This window comes from Polypterus senegalus, chromosome 11 (genome assembly GCF_016835505.1).
Source record: "Polypterus senegalus isolate Bchr_013 chromosome 11, ASM1683550v1, whole genome shotgun sequence".
Taxonomy (NCBI): Eukaryota; Metazoa; Chordata; class Cladistia; order Polypteriformes; family Polypteridae; genus Polypterus; species Polypterus senegalus.
Genome location: NC_053164.1, coordinates 30,478,969 through 30,500,515, shown reverse-complemented (window position 1 = coordinate 30,500,515; position 21,547 = coordinate 30,478,969). Strand labels below are relative to the sequence as shown.

The 21,547-nt window shown below is 39.9% G+C and overlaps 1 long non-coding RNA gene across 3 annotated transcripts in view; it reads right to left on the bottom strand.

Moving 5' to 3' along the window:
- Nucleotides 1-21,547, bottom strand: part of LOC120538793 — a 136,697-nt gene that overhangs the window by 25,859 nt on the left and 89,291 nt on the right. For all 3 annotated transcript variants that reach the window (XR_005635510.1, XR_005635512.1, XR_005635511.1), the window contains exons 4-5: nucleotides 12,586-12,747; nucleotides 12,225-12,370 (exon numbers count right to left, since the gene is read on the bottom strand). This is a non-coding gene — a long non-coding RNA (uncharacterized LOC120538793). The remainder of the gene's footprint in view (nucleotides 1-12,224; nucleotides 12,371-12,585; nucleotides 12,748-21,547) is intronic.

Genomic DNA, 21,547 nt, shown 5'->3' with positions numbered 1-21,547 from the left:
ACTCTCTGTTAATTGCCCATATTTGTGGTCTTAGTCCCTCTTTGAACATGAAGCTGCAAGTTTGCCTGTCTGTGAAATTGTTGAGTTTCTACTGGTACTGATTTCACACTATTATCAGTTTGTAAAATGATTTTAGCATTTCTTTTGTCTTGGTAGAGTTCTATATTACTCTACTTTCTCCTGTGAACAGTAGGGAGAACCACCAAGCTCCCAAACCCCAGACACACAGGACCCAACACAACTCCAGGTGCAAATCTAAACTTATAACCAATATACAGCCTTTTAACTTCTCTCTCCTCCAAAAGTGTAGCCCACTGCCTCCCGACTCTGACTCTCACAATGAAGGCATGGACAAAGCAGGGCTCCCTAGTTCCAAACTGCACCCCCGGCAGCACCCACACCACCCAACAGGGCTGAGTCACAGAGCTGCAGTTCCCATGAAGCCCTGTTGGAAACCGTGGTGCTGCTGCAACACAGGGGGACTGCCATCGAACAGCCTGAGGGAGGTACTATCCTGTATATATTCACAGGTGTCCCAGCTGGGTAAGTGCCATGGCTGTCCGCCACACCCTTTTTGTATTCTGTATTGTATAGTCTTTATCAGAATGCTTCAAATCCCATCCACTGTTTATATAAAACACCTTCCCTCCTACATCTATAACCTCAGGCAATTACATAGAGTGAAACTTTAAATAACGTAGTATTAATAATATTCATAAAAATAATAACAATAAGCAAAGTTTCTGTGAATATTGGTAACCATACAACTTGATAACTACTGGCACTATGACTTGTAGGTGCTTAAATGTCTCTAGTAGTTCAGTCTTCATTTCTATTCAGTTTTCTTCAGGACAGGCCGCATGCCTGTCTCAATATGGCTGCCAAGTTGTGCTCCTCATTGTGTTCTCTACATGACCATGGTGTGTATGAGAGAGAGAGAGAGAGAGAGAGAGAGAGAGAGAGAGAGAGAGAGAGAGAGAGAGAGAGAGAGAGAGAGGGAGGGGTAAAGTGACCAAGTTTATAGATCCTCTGTCTAAATCCTTACACCTATAGAATGTTGTGGTTCAGAATGGCCTCTGATTCAAAAGTAATCCCAAACAGCCATACTTCAGATAAATGGGTGCTCATGCCTTTTCACACCTGCCCCCAAGACCATTTGCTGAGCTGAAGCTTGCCAGTTTATGAAGATTTAGGGCCTTCATATGAGGGTTTGCTAATTAAGATTATCCTGCAGAAAATCCCGTTTTGCTAAACTGATTTTAGGCACCTCTCCCAACCCTGCCATATACTTCACATCCTGAGTTAGCCCTAAAGACTCAGGGGGGTTGGTTAGGCAGGAAAGCATTGCTGTTCTCATAAATGAATAAAACATTACTCCTGAAACACTAATATTACATTTACTTTGTCTGACCTACAAATAAAGACATACAAATTATTTAGCAATTTATATACAAAATTTCACACCATTGCAGTCACCCAGGACATCACCCTTTTTGTTACTGCTTCTAATCTTCAGTAATATTTTTTAAATTATATACATCCAGGCTTTTATATCTATTATTATTTTCTATTATATCCTCCTCTACTGGCATAATTTTCTTATAATATGTATGTCTACTAGGACTAGGTGTTTTAATCCCTTTGTAATCAGGACAGCATTGATTTCTTAGGTAGGACTGGAGATGTCTTCATGGGTTTTCATCTGGCAGTGTTACTGCCTCCAGTATGACACATCATCAGTTGTGTAACCCCGGGGTCATTGGGTGTTTTGGCCTTTATCACAATACACCCTCACCCGAGGACGGCCCACCACAGGCTGATCAGACCTGGGTATGTGCCGCGCTGGAGGCTCCATAAGTAGTCCATACGGTCTCATTCCGCTTCAGCCACAACCAATGGCTGATTCTTATGGTGGTATCTGCCAGCTCCTTGATGGTCTTCCGCTGAGCCTGCCCACTGACTCCTACCTCGTTCAGTAGCCTCGTAGTGGAACTAGCTACGAAACCCCTGCAGCCCACCTCCACTGGATGCACAGACACTTTCCAGGCCCGGTCCTCTGCCTCATCTGCCAATTTTGTATATCACAGCTTTTTCCTTTCGAAAGCAAGTTTGTTGGAGAGGGCAGGACATCATATGTGGCTCAGATGGTAAAGCTCAGCATATTGGACTCCATATTCCACAGCTCGCTCCAAGTGATCTTTCTCCTCTCCACACCATCCCACTTCATCCAGCGGCATTGCTTGGCTTGGGACACAGCCCTAGAACATCTACCTGCTTCCTCCTGGTGGCGCACCTCCTTTATCACCAGGTGTTGCCGTTCTAACAGGTTAGCCTTCTGCCATGTGGGTGTTGTATGCAGGCCTAGGCCTCCTCTGCTGGTTTGGACTTGTCCCACTATATCCCGATGTCTCAGGGCAGCCTTTGCCTATGCCACTGCTGCTCCTGGCCTCCACCTCCTCCCTGGATTTCGTGAGGGTCATTTCAAGCCTTGCTTTGTAGCATTTGTACTCTTCTACCTGGCTTGATATTGGAAGAGACAGCGGCCTGTTGCCATATAGGCCTATGCTACTGAGGCATCTGGGTAATCCAAGCCACCTCCTCCCCTGCACATTCACCAGCCTCTCCAGCTGATTGGCATGGGATAGGGTGACCTCATAGATGGAGACTGGCCACATGAGTCGGAGCAACAATCCAAACTGAAAGCACCAGAGCTTCAGCTTCCCTGGGAGAGCAGTGTGGTTAATTTGCTTTAGGCCGCTGATAGTGTCCTGACTGAGTTGTTCCATCTGTTCTGAGTCTTAGCTCTGCATTGTACCAACATCCAAGGTTTTTGATGGGCTTTTCCAGGATTGTTGGTATCGGCACATCATTAACATGGAACCTCTCGTTGATGAGCTGGCCCTTAACGATGGAGATGATGCAGGATTTTTCTGGTTTAATCTCCATTCGTGCCCATTTGATATTACCCTGGAGTTTTTCCAGCAGGCGTCTGGTGCATGTCTTAGTTGATGTTATAGTTGTCATGTCATCCATAAACGCCCTGATCGGAGGAAGACGCAGATCGCTCTTCAGACGTTCCCCTCCAACCACCCACCATGAAGCTCGAATAATCTCCATTGCCATGGTGAAGGCCAGTGGGGAGGTGGTGCATACCGCCATTACGCTAATCCGTACGGACTGCCAAGCAGTTGTTTTATCTTGGAGTGTAATGCAGAACTGGAGGTCCTGGAAATAGGCTTTTACCCGCCTTGTGATGGTCTCTGGGACATGGAAAAAGTTGAAGGCTGTCCACAGTAACTCATGAGGCACTGACCCGAAGGCATTGGCTAGGTCTTTCCTTTCTTGGCCATTTGTACTTGGTTCCAAATCATACTTGCGTGCTGCAGATATCCTGAGAATCCTCTTATCCCTGCCTTCTGCACAGAGGTGTCAACGTAGTTGTTCTTCAGCAGGAACGCTGATAGTCTTTGGGCCACATCACTGAAGAAAATCTTTCCTTCCACATTTAGTAAGCTGATCTGGCGGAACTGATAGATGGTTGAGGAGTTCTTTTCTTTAGGAATCAGGATCCCGCCTGCCCTTTGTCAAGTCTTAGGTTTGATTCCTTTTTCCCATGCCATTTTCATCAGCTTCCAGAGGTACTTTGAAACGCCTAGGGTGTCCTTGTAGAGCCTATACGGAAAGAGGTTGGGCCCAGGGGCTGATGCTGATCTTGCCCGTCTTAATGTGGTCTCAACTTCCCTCCATGTCTTTTGTCCAGCTGGTACTCAGGTGGTTGGATAGCCATATTAGTTTTAAATCGCAATACTTTGTCTTTATATCTAGAGTGATTGAAGTAAAAAAGTAAACAAAGGGAACCTGTTGTAGGGGGATTGCCTCTATTTTTTCCTACAGGGTAATCAGGTTGAGGAAAAACGTTTGAGAACAGTGTGGTAAAAGTTAAAGACTGATGATTGGTAAGTGGCATATAACCAATTGGTATATCATCCTACATGTGTTTTGGATATTATTGGAGACCAAAGTATTATTTAGGTCTGGGTTATACCCAGGGACACCTCTTTGTTGTACATGACAAAGAGAGAGAGTCCCTATGGAGAGTACAGAGGAGTAAGAGCCATTGTATGCATCACACATAATCTTTCTATGTGTGTTAATCTTTGTTTGCGAGATTTGACCAATCCATTAACAAGTTTGGTTAATTCCACTCATCCTATGATAAGCAAGGCGACGATATGTGATCTTCTCAGAAATTCTCGGAAGACATTTAAAAGACCCACAAGACAAAAGAGACTTGCCGCGGACCGTCTCGCGGGGACTGTAAACATGAGACTTGGTGCCAAGAGATTGTCCCAGGGACATCTCGCAGGGACGTGGAACATGAGATTCTTGCAAGACACGCCCTACTTACAAAAGATATCATATAAGAGCACACCCATCAAAAAAAAATCGTGTAAAAGCACATAGGACACACACATGCTGTGCTCTCAGCATATATAAAGTGTATAAGGACAATGCGGAGAATAGAGACCCAAAGGCGTTGGAGAGAAAAAAAGGCAGATTTTGAAAGCAGTGGAATTCGAAAGGCTCAAACAAACAATGGCGCGATACACATGCAGAGAAAGGTACAGAATATGAAAGCAGTAAAATTCGAAAGTATTGTGGCGTCCCAGTCAGGTTGAGGCCTTTTTTGTTTTAAGTGACTGTTCGGTCAAATTGAGGGAGGGCGGAGTACAGCACGGAAGACTGATAGCGGAGTATTAATTGATGCGGTAAGGGGGGGTGAGACCCAGGGGAGGAGGGGTTGGAGAAGGATCTAGAAAGTTGTGTTTGGGGTTAGGAAGTTGGCGATTGTTCAAGTAAAACTTTTGTGACACTTTATCACGTGAGTTGCTACTGTATCAAAGAAAAGATAGAAAAGATTGCATTACCGCAAACAAAAGGTGATTAATCATCAGAACCAGGTGTAATTGAAACAATAGCAGGACAAAGGCAAAGAGTAGACAACAAAGTCTTTTCACATTCGCATCATTCAATGCACAAAATGTGGATTTACACAATGATGGACCATACGCTGTGAGAATCTGTGTTCCCGGAACAGTTAAAGCAACGACAAGTTGAGTTTCAAAGAATACACGATTCAATCAGGTGTATATAGATGATCACGGAGAAGCGATGCAAATTTTAACAGGCAAAAAGAAAGGTAATGTATATATTCTGGGAATAACATTATACACCAAAGGAGATTGTGATATACCATTCGTATTAAAATGTTTACAGTTTATCGTGAGAATAGCTTTTGCTATGACAATTATTTATTAGAGAAACAGAAACAATAGTCACTCACCGGCAGTTATACGTTGCGTTGTCACAATGTATCTCCAAAAAATATTGAAACAATTCCAAAGAAAAAAAAATTTTAAATTGTATATCCGATTAACCAAACACAGGGGTTGGTGAGCGAAGCGAGCAGGGGGCGAAGCCCCCTAGTAACATATAAATCATTTAAAACAAATATAGTAAATAACAGGTCCCATTCAATGGACAAGACTGCAAGACTGCTCAGCCTTTCATACGTACTGTCTTTAAAATGACTATTCAAGTTAGCCACTGTGGAATAACGGAAATCTGGCTTCGGTGTGAGGCTGCTTTTATCCTATGGAAAGCGGTGAGGTACTAGAAGTATAGAGATTTTATTTCATTTGATTATTGATTCAAGTCATTACGCATTGCTGATTTCTGTAGCCACCACCACTCTTGCTCATATTGTTACTATTGGCACTGTTACAAAAACAATGAATTTCTACACAGACCTTCCTGGGCCCTCCATGAGCCCAGGGACTGGGACAAATGTTCCTGTTTCCCCCACATCTGTGATATTTTGTTCATTGGACTGGCATCTCATTTAAGGTTGTGTATTGCCTTGGACGTCAAACTGCCAGGATGGGCCCTGCCCCACCATGACCCATTAACAGAAGAGACAAATTATGAAAATGGACAAATGGATAAAATTAATTTGTGAGTATGAAATGCTTGTTTTTAGTTGACAAGATTACTATAATGCACTCCTTTCAGGACTACCCAAGAAAGGCATCAATCGGTCGCAACTAGTGGAAAATGCAGCTGCCAGAATCTGAGCTAGAAAAAGAAAATGGTTTACAAAGCCTTACATAATCTTGCTCCATCTTATGTTTTGGAATGCCTGTCACTTACACTCCAAGTCGTAACCTTGAGATCTTTGAATGTGTGCCTGCTTATTATTCCAAGACCTAAAATTAAAAGAAGTAGTGAGGCAGCCTTCTTCTGTTATGCACCTAAAATTTGGAATAGCTTGCCAGGGTAATATGGTGGAACATTTTAAAAAACTACTAAAAACCCATTATTTTAACATGGCTATCTCATAGCTACATTTCATTGTATCCCTGTTTATCTATATGTGCATTGAATTATCATTGTCATCAAGGCTCCACAATCCGTACTAATCCCTACTTTCTCTGCTACTCTTTTTTTGGTTTTCTGAGGTTGCGTCTGCGCCACCACCACCTGATCAAAGCACCATGCTGTCCCTACAATGACTGAAGACAGTACCCCAGATGTCCACATGACCATCATCATCAAATTCTTTCACATGATGCCTGAAAGCCATAAGGACTGATTTCGATCATTTATGTTAGGTAGAATCCCCGGTGGGAGCTGGGTAGTCTCTTGGCCTTGGAACCCTTGCAGATTTTCAGATTTTGTTTTTTTCCCCCGGTCCATCTGTAGTTGTTTTTTGCTTTTTTCTGTCCTCCTGGCCAGCTGACCTTACTTTATTCTTTTTACTTAGTATTGTCTAATCTTATTTTTGTTTCATTTAAACATTTCTTTTTTCACCTTGTAAAGCACTTTGAGCTACACCATTTGCATGAAAATGTGCTATATAAATAAATGTTGTTGTTGTGTCCACGCTATTATCCTGTTGCCCTCAATAATATCAACATTTTATGGGTCATTGAGTAGTAAGCTATTATATGTGCTACACATTGCAGGCTAAATTTCATTTTCCTTGAAAAAATCACTTAAAAATAAGTCACAAACACTACTGTATTATTGGCTCATTTCATTTTTAAATCTCCATCAGTCACAGAATGTAATATAACCATTACAGGCTCCATTTTGTGGAATAAATGCTTCTGTTTGTGAGATCCAAATCAGAACTCTGACAGGTTTTGTCAGTTTAGAAAACTAAAAAGCAGTTCAGTTTTTGAGTTATTAATTATGCAAGGAGCGAAGAAATGAAGAAATCAGGAAAGAATTTAAACTGAACAAAAGGCAAAATAAATTGTGATTCATGAGAGTTTTCCTTAAATAAAAAAAGAGTACTGCCAAACAATGTACTATAGGAGCTGACATGGCTACAGTGAGACTCACGGCATGCTTTGTACATGATGTGACTGAGAAGATAGTATATTGCTAAAAACAAACGAGACAAAACCATTTAAAGTAAATCTTACAAGATGTACTCTAGTCCTGCAGCCTGATTTCATACAAATAAAATTAAGTACACTTGTTGTCCTTAACGTGTGATCAAAGACAAAGCTACACTGTTTTGCCTCTGTGTATGTGATGGAAGCGTAAGTCAATAATTAACCAGCACATTTGTGATAATTTTCTTAGGATTGGTTGTAAATCTTTCCCCAGGTACATATGACAACATGGTGTGTCTCTTCATAGTGGCAAAGTTTCAGCTTTGAACAGTTTCTCTTGCTATTTTCTCTGTTTGCTCCAAAGAAGAGCAGAGAGCAGTGTTCCCCTTTTTAAGGATTAAAGGAATACAAGGAGCCAAACACTTCATCAGTTCAACAGAATCATGGTATAGACATGCTCAATGCAGTTGTCGGTAGTGCACGTGGACCGACACCCCATTCAGTCTTTGTGATTTACACTTGTCTGACCATTTTTTAAATTTGCAGTCCATTTGTAAACATTCCATTGTGGTAAAACAATCTCTACACACTGTGCAACAACAACAACAACAACAACATTTATTTATATAGCACATTTTCATGCAAACAGTAGCTCAAAGTGCTTTACATATTAAAGAATAGAAAAATGAAAGACACAATTATAAAACAAAATAAATCAACATTAATTAACATCGAATAAGAGTAAGGTTCAATGGCCAGGGGGGACAGAAAAAACAAAAAACTCCAGACGGCTGGAGAAAAAATAAAATGATGAAAAATGTTTAAGTGCAGAAGAGATACTGAGAAGAACTATAATAAATGTTAAGATTCACCCATCGAAGGGCACTCACATCATTGAACCGAGACAGCTGTGTGCAACTTTTTAATCAAGTCTATTCTGCTTGCCCATCTCAAAACTCTGAGTGTTTACTTTGAAAAGAAAGTGAGCCCATTCTCTAAAACATCACCTTTTGTGGATATAAAAGCCAAACTATGGGAACGTTCGATTCAGAATGCCAGTCACTATGCAAGTCACAAACTCTGCCTCCACCAAAAGAACCCTGGACCATCACACTTCCTCCTCCATGCTTGACAACTGGTGTCACACATTGAAGAAAGATCACCAACTTGATGGCTTACAAACACTGAATGAACTGAAGATTTCAAATTTTTGATTCACCGGTCCAGAAGACTTTCTTCCAGTCTGCAGTAGTCTATAGCCAGGATTTCAAGGCCCCATTTTGTCCTTTAAGGAATGGTTTTCTTACTTCCACTTGCTCTGTCAAAGCTGTTGCACAAAGTCTCCTTCCTCTTCACAGTAGAAACTGAGACTTGCTTTTTTTACTCTACCACTGTTAAACTGTGCTTGAAGCTATTGTGCTAACAGACACCTATCACACAAGCTGGTGACCCTCAGAAAATGGTTTTCTGATTGGGCCATGACTTTGGGTCTGCTACATCTCTTCCTATCAGAGTTTTTTCCGGTTTCCAATTGCCTTTGGATTGTGTAGGGATACCTCACTCATTCACACTTTGTTTTTTTACAATTTGTCTAAATCAAAGTATACACTTCTAAGGGTAATAATGCTTTTTCTCATTTGATTTGTTAATTGCAGGGGTGCGGAAATCCAACACCCGACTCGGGTAAATTGACCTTCGGACAAGCGTGTTTTTCTGGTTTCAGTTGTCCGCGGACAAGTGCAATTTTCTGGAGAGAACAGAATTATATGTGCTGTGCAGGGCACATTTTTACCACTACTTTCAAATTTTAAGCATTTGGTTACGTACTTCGTGCGGAAACAGTCTACTTAGGCATGTTCTTCATGTCTCAAATTGGTATTCAATATTGTTTACAAAATGACAGCTGATTTTTCAATCAGAAAGCCTTCATTGGATTATAGACACTGGTACAAATGCAGAGAATTATTGACTTAACCTTAACCTTTTTAGCTGACAGATGTTGAATACTAAATTGTACTTAAAACAGTCCCAATCTGTATGCCATAGGACTGTAGCCCTGCCCCTGAGAAACCAAACTTGTGGTCCATTAATATGCACATTTTTAGAAAGAAATCAGGAGAATATACTAACGGTAGAATACATGTCCCCAAAAATGTCACAATTACAATAGCAGCAATTTAGGATCCAACATACTTATGAAAATACTGCACAAAATTGAAATTCACTCAGACATCCATGTTGGAGTACTTGGATCAAAAACCCACCTCTCCACCTCAACCACTGGCCAAGAGTTCAGTCCAGTAACAACGTATTTATTTGTTAACGTTGTACTTCACATAATATCAAGAAAAAGCACCCACTTAGAGATATGTAACAATAAAGATTAATACTTAAGGAAAAGTGAGTGAAAACATTATCAGGAAAAGAATATGCCTTGTACTTGTACATATCCAAGATACTTCAAAAAGTAGTTTCTCAGACTGATGTACTCCAGTTGTGGTTCGCCACTATGAATATAAATAGAATGCAATCAATACAATCAGTGGGAGGCGAGTCTACAAATCAAATCTTCACTCTGTGACGGACAGCCGGGTCCCATGCCCGGCAGGGACACCTCTGATGCATACGTCCCGGGGGAGCCATCATGGACTTTGCAATACCTCCCCCGGGGCGCTTGGGGGCAGTCTCCCTGGCAGTGGATTCCTCCTCAATCTCCCCCGTGGCTCCATGGGACATGGAGTCCACCACAGCAGCCCGGTTGGGAGATGGGGTGGCCGCTAGGGGGTGCTGCAGAGATCCAGCCACCACACTGGACGGTTTATCAGCCCCAGGCACCTGGATCACTTCCGGGTGGGGCATAAAAGGGCCTGCCTCCCAGCAATCGAGGCCAGAATCGGGAGGAAGAGGACGAGGTTGCCTGGGAGGAGTGGTGGAGCAGGAAAGTTTGGTTTTTTGTGTGTTTGTGCTTTGGACTGTGTTTGGGCTGTGTGGCACGGGGAAGACGTGTCACACAGCTGAAGAAAAATAAAAAGCCTTTGAGTGTGAACACGTGCCTCAGCGTGGTCTGTGCCGGGTCGGGCGCTATAAAGCGCTTGTTTACAACTCCTATCCAAGTGCATTCCATTTTCATTTATGAGAGTTTATAAGAGCTTTATTCTGGAGGTGCTTTACTTAAAAATATTTTAGTAAAAGTATGTATTTGGGATGGAGTGAGTATATAACTGAATGAACGGACATCTGGAATATGCAACATTAGCAACAAAAGACTTTCTCATAGATTTTTTTATATTGTTTACTGTTGTTCAGCATTGGTCACCATAGACCCCATTTTTATCTGAGACTTTATTGTCTTTTTTCCCCAGCCATCACTACAAACTACATGGGTAAGTAACACATAAAAAATATCATTTTTGCGTGGAGTATTTCGTTAAAGCTGGATATGACTGTCCATTTGAGTAGGGGCAGACATATACCAATTGTGGTCTTATCAAATGAAAGCAATTTTCTCTTTCCATGAATAAACAGCAGTTGATTGCAGATACAAACGCAATTTCCCTTCGCTTATCTCATAGTTCTACTAAACCAGACCTACCATTACTGACATGTTCATATCAGACCAAATATGAAGAAAATGCGAGTAGTCTTACAAAAGATAAACATTCAACTGTGCATAGACACACTTCTGGCAGTGATTGTCTTGGCAAACTCTGGACCATTTCCCTGTGATGTTGCACCAGATAAGCGAGTTATAACTTAATGGATAAAATGGTGCTTCCTTTAGTGTTTCCTCTTGATTTCATCTTCAATGAAGAAGACAATATAACTGTGAGACTTGCTGCTGCTTTTTAAGGTTTTGGCCTCTAACCAAATGTTGAAAGATCTACAGCTGCCTGATAGGCATTTTGAAATTTGTTTTTAACTCTCTTTCAAAACTGAATGTGACAACAGATGATAGATAGCTATACATAGTACTTGTGACCTTCCAGCAATAACAAAACACCTTTGCCTCCCCACCGTAGTGGGTACAAGGAGCTAGGACTGCTTCCTGGTCTCCCTGACTCCGTACCAAGTAATTGTACAAGGACCTCTCTCACTAACAACTCATCTTTTTCTTTGCTTAAAGCTATGTCACATTATGCAACTTTTGCAGTGATTTTCAGTTGCAGCCTTCATTTATTTAACCTTAGTGAGTCGCAGGCATTATGTGGCATGCTCCCTTGAAGTTGGCCACTTACTGTGACATGCCCAGTGACTCACTCCAATTAGTCTTCAACTCGATTGATCAAACCAAACAGGTTTTATCCTGGCTTTAATCGTAGGGCCTGCTCTGTATGGACAAGACTTGACAACCAATGAATGCTTATTTGGAAGTACAATGCAGATAACTCAGTGGCCAGGAATAGGAAATACAGATGTTTTAGACCTCTCAAACAGAAGAGAAGTTTGTAACAAAAAGAAAAAAGGGCTAATACTGTGGCTCAATGCTCAACATTCAGTGAGTAAGTCAGACATACTCAGAGATTTTCAGTCATTTAAATTGACATGGTTCGGTGGTGAGAACAACAACTGCAGTTGGCAAGTCTACCATACCACATGACCAGAAGTCGCATAATGTGACCTCAGCTTTACTGACATGAAGAGCAGGCCAGTATCTTGTACACAGTACTTTATATATTCATGTAATCTTGTTAAGCTTCATTCATCCAGTTATGGTTTCCATGCCATTTTAGATGCACAGTAGCTGATTCATTTATTTCCCATCATAGTAGAATCCTTAGCAGCTTCACATGATAGTAATGTAGGTTTATTATATTCACTTACAGAAAATGGTGTTATCTCCCATAACTTCAATCTTTGCAGTTCCTGTCATTTGTTTGCTGCAAGAACTTTAACAGCATGTCAAGGAAGTCGACTGCAGGTTCTTCCTTATAGACTTCACAATGGTAGCAGTCTTTTGAGTCGTCTTCCTGAATGACCAGAAAATAAAAATAAATAAAAACCTAATCTGGACCCCAATACAAGTTTCACCCTTTTGATTTCAGTCTGCAAAGTACGCTGTCTTTTAGCACAAAGTTAAAAACTACATTTTTATTTAAACATGACAGCTGAGTGATAACATAACCTTTAAAGTGGAAAATGTATTTTTGTAATATGAAAGTAGTTAGTTTCACCAGGTCCTCACCATTATTCTGTGAATATTTCGCAAGTGCTTCTCCAGTTTCAGGCTGCGAATTCCCTTATTAGTTGTTCTCGAAAGTATTTCAGACTTCAATACATCATGGGTCTCAAACGACAGGACAGCAAGCTCAATAATAAAGCAGTACATAATGGATTTATTACAGTTCTGGTAAATGAGAGAAACAGAGAGAGACACATCTTTACAAGACAGAAAAAATGTGTATTATTCTTTGCTATTTGTTCAATATTAGTAGAATCATATTAGAACATTAGAACACTCTAGACGAAAACAGGTCATTCAGCCCAACAAAGCTCGCCAGTATTCTCTCATATTTAGCATGTTTCTGCATGTAACAAAGTTTGTGGAGGATGTTGTTGAACATTAAGGCCTTGTTCACACAGGCGTTAAAATCGAGCGTTTTTTTTGCGTTCGTAGCGTCTGGTAAGCGTGGATCAAGCGGCAAGTGTTTTCTACACGTAGGAGTCAATGAGAGTGTTCACACGGGCTTTGGTGACGTGCGTTTGTCCGGCAGCGCGTTTATACGGCATCAAAAACGTTGCATGCAGCTTTTTCTTGGCGTTCAAAACCCAACGAACGCAAGGAAACCGCTTCTAGTTCGTTTTCAGTGTGCTTATTTTACGCTTCGGAGGACCGGATATATCCCATGATATTAATATTTTTATGTTTTCATATACAACATATATATTTTCATATTGCTTATTTTATTTTATTGTCTCATGTAATTTGTAAACCATGAACCTATTAATTTATGTTCTAATATAATATTTGATAACGATTATGTAGGGGGGGCAATCCATACCGGGGGGGGGGCATTTCAGTGCATAACACCGGTGTAAGCGCACACTCGACTACTGTTTCCTTACCTCAAAGTGACAAGTAGTCAGTCTCTCTTCGGGGCTAACACCAAGTCGCATATTGGTTGATCGGCGTACAATGTGGCATTGCACCAGCTGCAGCAGACAATCAAAAGTGGTAACCGACATCCGACAGTAATTAAAAAACTTGCGCGGAAATTTTCGCATTTCTTCATAAAGCACAAAAAAACTTCCTTTAACCCGACGTTGTGCAGTCAGAGGATGAACCCAGTAGCAGCGGCGATTTTTTCTCTCCCTACGTCGCCGTATTACGAGTATTTTTAAAACAAGAAGATTAATATCTAACATAGCAAAATGGTCCATATTGAAAGGAGGCACCTCAAATAAAACGACAAGGGCTTTCATATCCAGTTCCCGACACTGCCTCCACAGGTTAACACACAAACTACAATTTGGGCTGAAGGCTGGCGTTAGACAGAGACAAACGAACGCCGGTGTAGAAGTCAATCGATTGCCACCACAAAATGCAACATAAATGTCTAGGACGTTCAGAGCAAGTTCATTTATTCAAAAACTTAATGCCCGTGTGAACAAGACCAAAGAGTCTCTTCTCTGAAGAAGTGAGAGTCTTTTATGGCTATGGTCACACTACAGCTAAAAGTAGCAACTCAAATTAATTTTACAAGTGATCCAAATCTGATACGATTGTGACAGATATCTAACCTGAATGTGTCATGTTTCAGCCAGCATTTCTCCCCTGGCTGGGGCTCAAAGTTGTGTTTCTTATATGTTTTGCCTAATTTTATATCATTTACTTGTATTAATGTTTCTTTTTTTATTATGCATAATATTCTTTGTGTTTACTTGATTACGTCCCATGTGTTTTGTTGGTTGTTTCCCAAGGGACGGGGCCACCTGCCAATCACGTCCAGAAACTAGCCTCCACAAATATATACTGGAGGGTACTTCATAGTTCCTGGTGGTTCATATCGAACGAGCTAGGGAGTGGAGTGTTTCTTGTGTTTACACTGTGCTTTTTCCTTTTGCTTTGTGAATTCCTGGATTTTTTGAAGCTGTGCTCTTTTTTCAACTTTGGATTCTGTATTTGTTCTTTGTTTTCTGTTGACTGCCTTGGCTTTTCAGGCAATTCATTTTGTGCTCATAGGAGCTTTTTTGGGACTATAGAGATTTTTGTTTAAAAAAACTTTTATTTTATAAAGATCATTCAAGTCCCTTTTTTGTATCTAGTCAGGGTTTTGATAGTGTCTCCCTGCTGAGATGGCAATTTTCGAAAGTATTTTTGAGTCTTCTGTACTTTTGGGACTCCTGAGTCACAACAACCTATATGTGCAAAAGTCAATTTTGTCAGACAGATGCTGTTAAACTAGAAAGATTAGCAAAAAATATTTTTTAGAGTAACCAGAAGTAAAGATGTAAACAAAAAGCTGAACACAGAGTCGAAACCTGGATTTCTACCGAAATATTACTAAAATCAGAAACGAGAGTCAAAAATCAAAGTCAAAAATATGTGCACAAGTCAAAAACAGAGAAAAACAAAACCTTTCAAAGGCAAAAATACATTTGACAAAAAGGGTTTTGTATCCTCTTGTGATGCTAACTTGAAATCAAAAGACTTGATCGGTGATCAATAAATTGGCTGATCTCAAAAACGGACCTTTTCAGCCTCTGCTTTTCTAAGCGTTATGGAAATTTAGTTGCAGTGCTCCTTTACACACAGTATTATGGTAGTTGACCCAGCGTGCATCTTTTTTTTTGCACAAACTTCCTTAAGTGTAAACAAATGCAACTCAAAGTATGCTTTACCAACATGTGAGAGAAGATTGGAATATTAGCCTTTACAATGAAGTGTCGGAATAACCTGAGAAAAAGGAACTGGAGGAGTTGCCCTGTGCAATTAGACAAACTGCAAGAAAAGCTACTTTAATGAATTCAGACCTTTTTGCTTTGTTCTTTAATTAAAAGGAGCACTGTTTGTCTGAGTCTGAGAAGCTAGCCTGGGGTAAGTACAGCAGCTCACATTGTCAATTGAAAGAAGAAAAGATAAAGAAGAATTTAATATTGCTGCCTAAACAATAGGCTTGCTAGCTTAACAGCAAAATGTGTCTATTTTACTTGTAAACTTATTAAACATACTTTCAAAAATGTTATGTTTACGAAAATGAAACAACAGTTAGTCACAGACTGTCCACCACTGATACACATCAGTTGATGTCATTTACATCTCCCTTGAATTTTAAACTGTTATGTATGAAAATATTCAGCAACCACAAGCTACATTTTTAACTACATGACATTGTAAAGTTCTGCTAAAATGCAGGCATTTAAAAGAAGTCTACTAATACATGTAATTGTGTTCTGCTATTTTTGGATATGTGTCATTGTTACAATAATATTTAATAAACAAAAACTTTCATAATACCAGTTACCTTAGTAGCCAAATGCATCTGAATGTTATGCCATGTGTACATTTTCTATCTTGTTTAAAAATGTGACACGCTGCACATTTTCCACATGAAGATTTTCCAAGAAACACCAGTGTATACTGTGTGCTACTGTGTTTTCTACACAGGAGAAATTCCTACTTGTTCTGATAGTGGTAGAGTCAGCAGGAGAGTGCTCACCCACAGCCCCACCCTAATGGGAGTTCCCATAAATGAAAATCCCCCCTTCCCAATGAAAGCCTTTAAGGCTCGCACCTCCTTGTCTGGGACATGCACTAGGTAAAACAATTGTCAAAGCACAAAATTCCGGGAAAAACTGTAGTCGGATAAATCAAAGCAGAAGATCCTAGCCTATTTGTTGTGTTGATAAAATGGGAACAGTCTTGGGCAGATCTATCTTCAGGGATACTTGGGGCTCAACCTGGGGCTCTAGTTGTAATGTGGCCTTGTAATATATATATATATAAGACAGAGAAAAAAATGTCTAATTACAGGACAATCACTCACAGGCAAGCACTCCGAGATCCAGCAAATGCTCCTACCCCATTGCTGCACTGTGATCATTACTTTTTTTAAAATATACAGTATATATTATTTACATTAAATGCAGATTAAATTAGTGGGAAAAGGGAATGATATAAACCATATTATATTTAATGTTAACAAGTGTAAAAAAGTGTCAAATTATAAAAGTAGTATGTTAATGATGTGCATTAGCTGTTTATACAGTATATAATCAGTACTTCAACAAAAAATAAGAGTCTCAGAAGAATGCTACTAAGTTTGGACACATTAAGATATATTTCTACTGACAAAGGATGGTATATACATTCACTGGCCACTTTATTAGGTACTCCTTGCTACTACTGGGTTGGACCCCCTTTCACCTTCAGAACTGCTGTAATTATTCGTGTTATAGATTCAACAGGGTGTTGGAAACATTCCTCAAGGATTTTGGTCCATATTGACATGATAGCATCACGCATTTGCTGCAGATTTCTCAGCTGCACATTCATGATGCAAATCTCCCTTTTCACCACATCCCAAAGGTGATCTATTGGATTGAGGTCTGGTGACTGTGGAGGTCATTTGAGTACAATGAACTCATTGTCATGTACAAGAAACCAGTTTGAGTTGATCAGAGGTTTTTGACATAGCACATTATCCTGCTGGAAGTAGTCATCAGATGATGTGAATACTGTGATCATAAAGGGAAGGACATGATCACAACCAATACTCAGGTAGTCTGTGCATTTAAACAATGTTCAGTTGGTACTAAGGGGCCCAAAGTGTGCCAAGAAAATATCCCCCACACCATTACACCACATTCACCAGCCTGAACCGTTGATACAACGCAGGATGGATCCATGCTTTCATGTTGTTGATGTCAAATTCTGACCATACCATCTGAATGTCGCAGCAAAAATTGAGACTCATCAGACCAGGCAATACTTTTCCAAACTTCTATCTTCCAATTTTGGTAGCCCGTGAGAATTATTGCCTCAGTTGCCAATTCTTAGCTGACGTGTGGCACCCAGTGTGGTCTCCTGCTGCTGTAGCCTATCCGCTTCAAGGTTCGATGTGTTGTGTGTTCAGAAATGCTCTTCTGCATGCCTTGGTTTTAACAAGTGGTTATTTGACTTACTGTTGCCTTTCTATCGAATTGAACCAGTCTGGCCATTCTCCTCTGACCTCTGGCATCAAGAAGATATTTTCTCTTTTTCCAGAGATGGTTGTGTATAAAAATCACAGAAGCTCAACAGTTTCTGAAATACTCAGACCAGCCCATCAGGCACCAGCAACCATGCCACATTAAAAGTCGCTTAAATCACCTTTCTTCCTCATTCTAATGCTCGGTTTGAACTTCAACAGGTCATCTTCACTATGTCTACATGCCAAAATGCATTGAGTTGCTGCCATGTGACTGGCTGATTAGATAGTTGCATTAACGAGCAGTTGAACAGGTGTAGCTAATAAAGTTGCTGGTGAGTATATATCAGACAAGTTAGTAAATACTACATTTAGAGCCTAAAAGAACTTCAAATCTCAATTGAACCATCTTTTATGAATATTAGGAAATTACCTACTTTAGGCCACATGACCTATTTCCATTAAAGTTATTTCCTAATATAATAGAAAAGACGAGCCTGTATTGACAGCAGCTGCTCTTTGTTATCCAATCCAGAATTTTTTTATGTATGTTGGCAGGGGATTGTAGTTTGCTTTTATCATATTTATTTTATTTATTTTTTGGAGCTTCTGCAAAATTTTAATCTCCCCTTGAGGACAAAAAAGTATCTATCTATCTAACGGTGGCACCAGTTTGAAGGCATCCATTTATTTCATTGTAAACTGAAATGCACGTGGATTTGTTTGACGTGGATGTCAGAATAGTTCTCTGTCATTGATTTTCAGATTCAAATATGGTCTATCTCTGTGTTTTCTTTAAAAAAATAATATCAGCAGAGAAAAACTGTGACATAGGTGACCAAGTACTGCTGGGTTGTTAAGACTTCCCTGAGAAGAAGAATATCTTTGCTCAGAAGGAATTAGCTACCTTTCTGTCTTTGCTAATGACTATAAAAATATATCTTGTCTTAAAACTAACCACTAAGAATGCAGGTACGAACAGCTGTCATATAGTTTCAGTGCAATCCTGTATATCCAGTGTTCTTGACAGTGAAGTGGCCCCTGGTGTGTAGTAATTACAAATTATATAATGTGCTACAGCTTTTGCAATATGTGTTCTTTTAAACACTATATTATCATTTCAGTACCATAAGACAATGTCAACCCAAGTATTTGCAGGCAATGGTATAAAATATTTTGAACATTCCGAAAAACTCTTTCCTCTTTTTTACCTTTGTTATGTACTATCTGTTCCATTTTAGTGTGCTTTTTGGGTAATGCAAGAGCTGCAAATCAAGACATATTAATGAATCATTCAGACTCTTGGAAGGGACCTTGTCTGTCAAAATATTACAGATTTAATTTTGGATAGGATGTCTGTGACTGTAATTATCTTAATTTCTTGACAATCCTTAAGTACACTACGAGGGGTGTTCAATAATTTACCTACCTGAGTATGAAGGAAGTAGCAAGCATGTTGAAATAAGTCTCATGTATCTGTGAAATGTCTCAAGGTTACTCATGCATAGTTGTGGCTTAGTGCGAATCTAACATTCCAAGAGACAGGATGTCAGGAGAGTCCTTGTGCGAATCAAGTAAGAAAATGCTAGATATGGAGCAATGTTCAGTGATAAAATTTCTCACAAATAAAGGGAAAAGGCTAAAGAAGATCCATGAACATATGGCTGCAGTTTATGCTGAGTCTGCCCCATCATCCTACAAAGTAAAATTTTAGAGCAAGCAGTTTAACACTAGAATTACCAAAGCCTGTGAAAAAACTTGTATACCCGGCCAACCTTAAATCCCTTTGCACCTCTCCATTAACGTCTTTTGTCTTGTAAATGTGTCGATAAGCACAGACAGCAAACAGCCTGCTATACCATCACCCCCACCGCCACAGAAAGGTTAAGAAGTTCGCCCAGTTGAAGTCTTGATTATCTGGGAGTGAGCTACCTAGAGTTGTACAGGGTAAATAATTTCATGTGTTTTCTGTGTCTTCAACAATCTATGTAAACACATCGTTAAAATAGAAACATTTTTCATGTTTTAGTAATAAATGACAAAACGTAGGCATGAACTATATAATGTGTGAAGGCTGATTTCCAAATATCAAATAAACACTTTCACAAAAAGTACACATACAATACAACAACTTCTGTGGTGCAGTGGTAAAAACTGTTGACTTATCATCCAGAGGTTGTGAGTTCGAAACCAGCTACCTCACAAATTTACTCTTTTGAGTAGTAAGCTGCTCTCATTGTTAATATTATAATATAAAAACATATATTTGATTTGTGTCTGTAACAGCCGGTGTAATTTTATAGTACTTGTAAAAGTTAGCTTTTTTTTTTACTTTTATTCTGTCAGTCACGATCACGATACAACACCCACACCCTGGCCCACATCTGACACTGTTAGTTTTTGTCTGAAACTGGGAATAACTATAGATGTGAGTGGTGTTTTGAGACAATGAAACTGGAAATTCTCTGATCTGGAGGGATAAAAGCTGACACACAAACGCCATGTGCCATGCCTTCTTAGTATGTCATTGCCACTTGAATTTTTTCTATTCAGTTTTATTGACTGTTCCTGCTCACACTGAATTAGTAGGCACTTTATGGTCCATGATGTCAAAGCTGCCATGACAAAAAACAGAGACATAGGTATATATAATATTTGGAATAATTCATTTTATGACCTGTATAGTACATTTCGGAAGACATTGTGACAATGATGCAATGCTATTCATATTCATTCACAAGCCTTCTTGCAGTTGTAATCAGTGACCACTTTTTTTTTTCTTTTTTTTCGATATTGCCCAGTCTCCACTTTTTTGGTACATGGTGATGTTTCTTTGATACTCCAGGACATGCAAAGAAAAGAATAGTACAGAGAGGCCAGTTCTGCACTATATGCAATTATCAAATTCAAATGTTAACCCACCCAAGGACCATCCTTCTCACATTTACAACATGTGTACCTGTTGCAATGTACACACTTCTCTCTATGCTGTGGTTCCTATTACATTGAAGTGGCGCCTGACACTGACTGAGTTTGCTTTCCTAGGGGAAGCTGCAGTCTTGGAACAGAAGCTTGTCGATGTTGCATCCTCTTTTTCTTTTTCCAACACCTTTTCTTTTAAGAAGCGATGGCGAAGTTCCTCTGCAAGGTGAGCAAAGAACACTCTTCTTTACTCAGTGGACCCCGTGCATGCCTTGCACAGTACATGTGCGTTCATCGCCGCCAGGTCAAGTATGTTGTAGCACACAGCAACCAACCACCTGCATGTTCCTGTTCGCACTGAATAAGCTCACGCTTTCTGGTCCATGATGTCAACACAGCACCGGGCAAAAAAAGAAAGAGACAAATATATGTGACATTTTGAAGAAATCATTTTATGACCTGAATAGTACAATTAGAAAACATCATCGCACTAATGCAATATTATTTGAAAACAAACAGCGTCAGATTAGATGTAAACTTATGCTGACGCTGTTAGTTAGGGTCAGATCAGGAGGGATGGGGGCAGGAAGAGCGTGAACGTGACTGATAGAATAAAACTGAAAAAAAGCTTTTAAAAGTACCATAAATTTATACCTGATCTGACACTGTACAACATCTCTCTGTCTGTCTGTCTGTCTGTCTGTCCGCTTTTCATGAGAGAACTACTTAAAGGGTTTTTTTCCTATGATTTGCTTGAACATTCCGTTTGATTTTGCAACCTCTTTCATTGCACTAAGTATTATAGTTTGCTTGCCGTACCGATTTATTTGCACAGGGGGTTGGGCCCTCCTCACTCACATGCCAGCCTCGGGGTGTACCTTATATCCACTTAGCTAACAAATGAGAACACTACTTAATGGATTTAGATCAGGTGTTTATCTAGAATTTGCTTGAACATGCTGGTTGATTTTGCGACTTCTCTCAAGGGCAACTAGACAGATTCCAGGGCTCAAAGGGATGAATTATAAGAGAAAGATTAATGAGCTTAGCCTTTTCAGTTTAAGCAAAAGAAGATTAAGAGGTGACATGATTGAA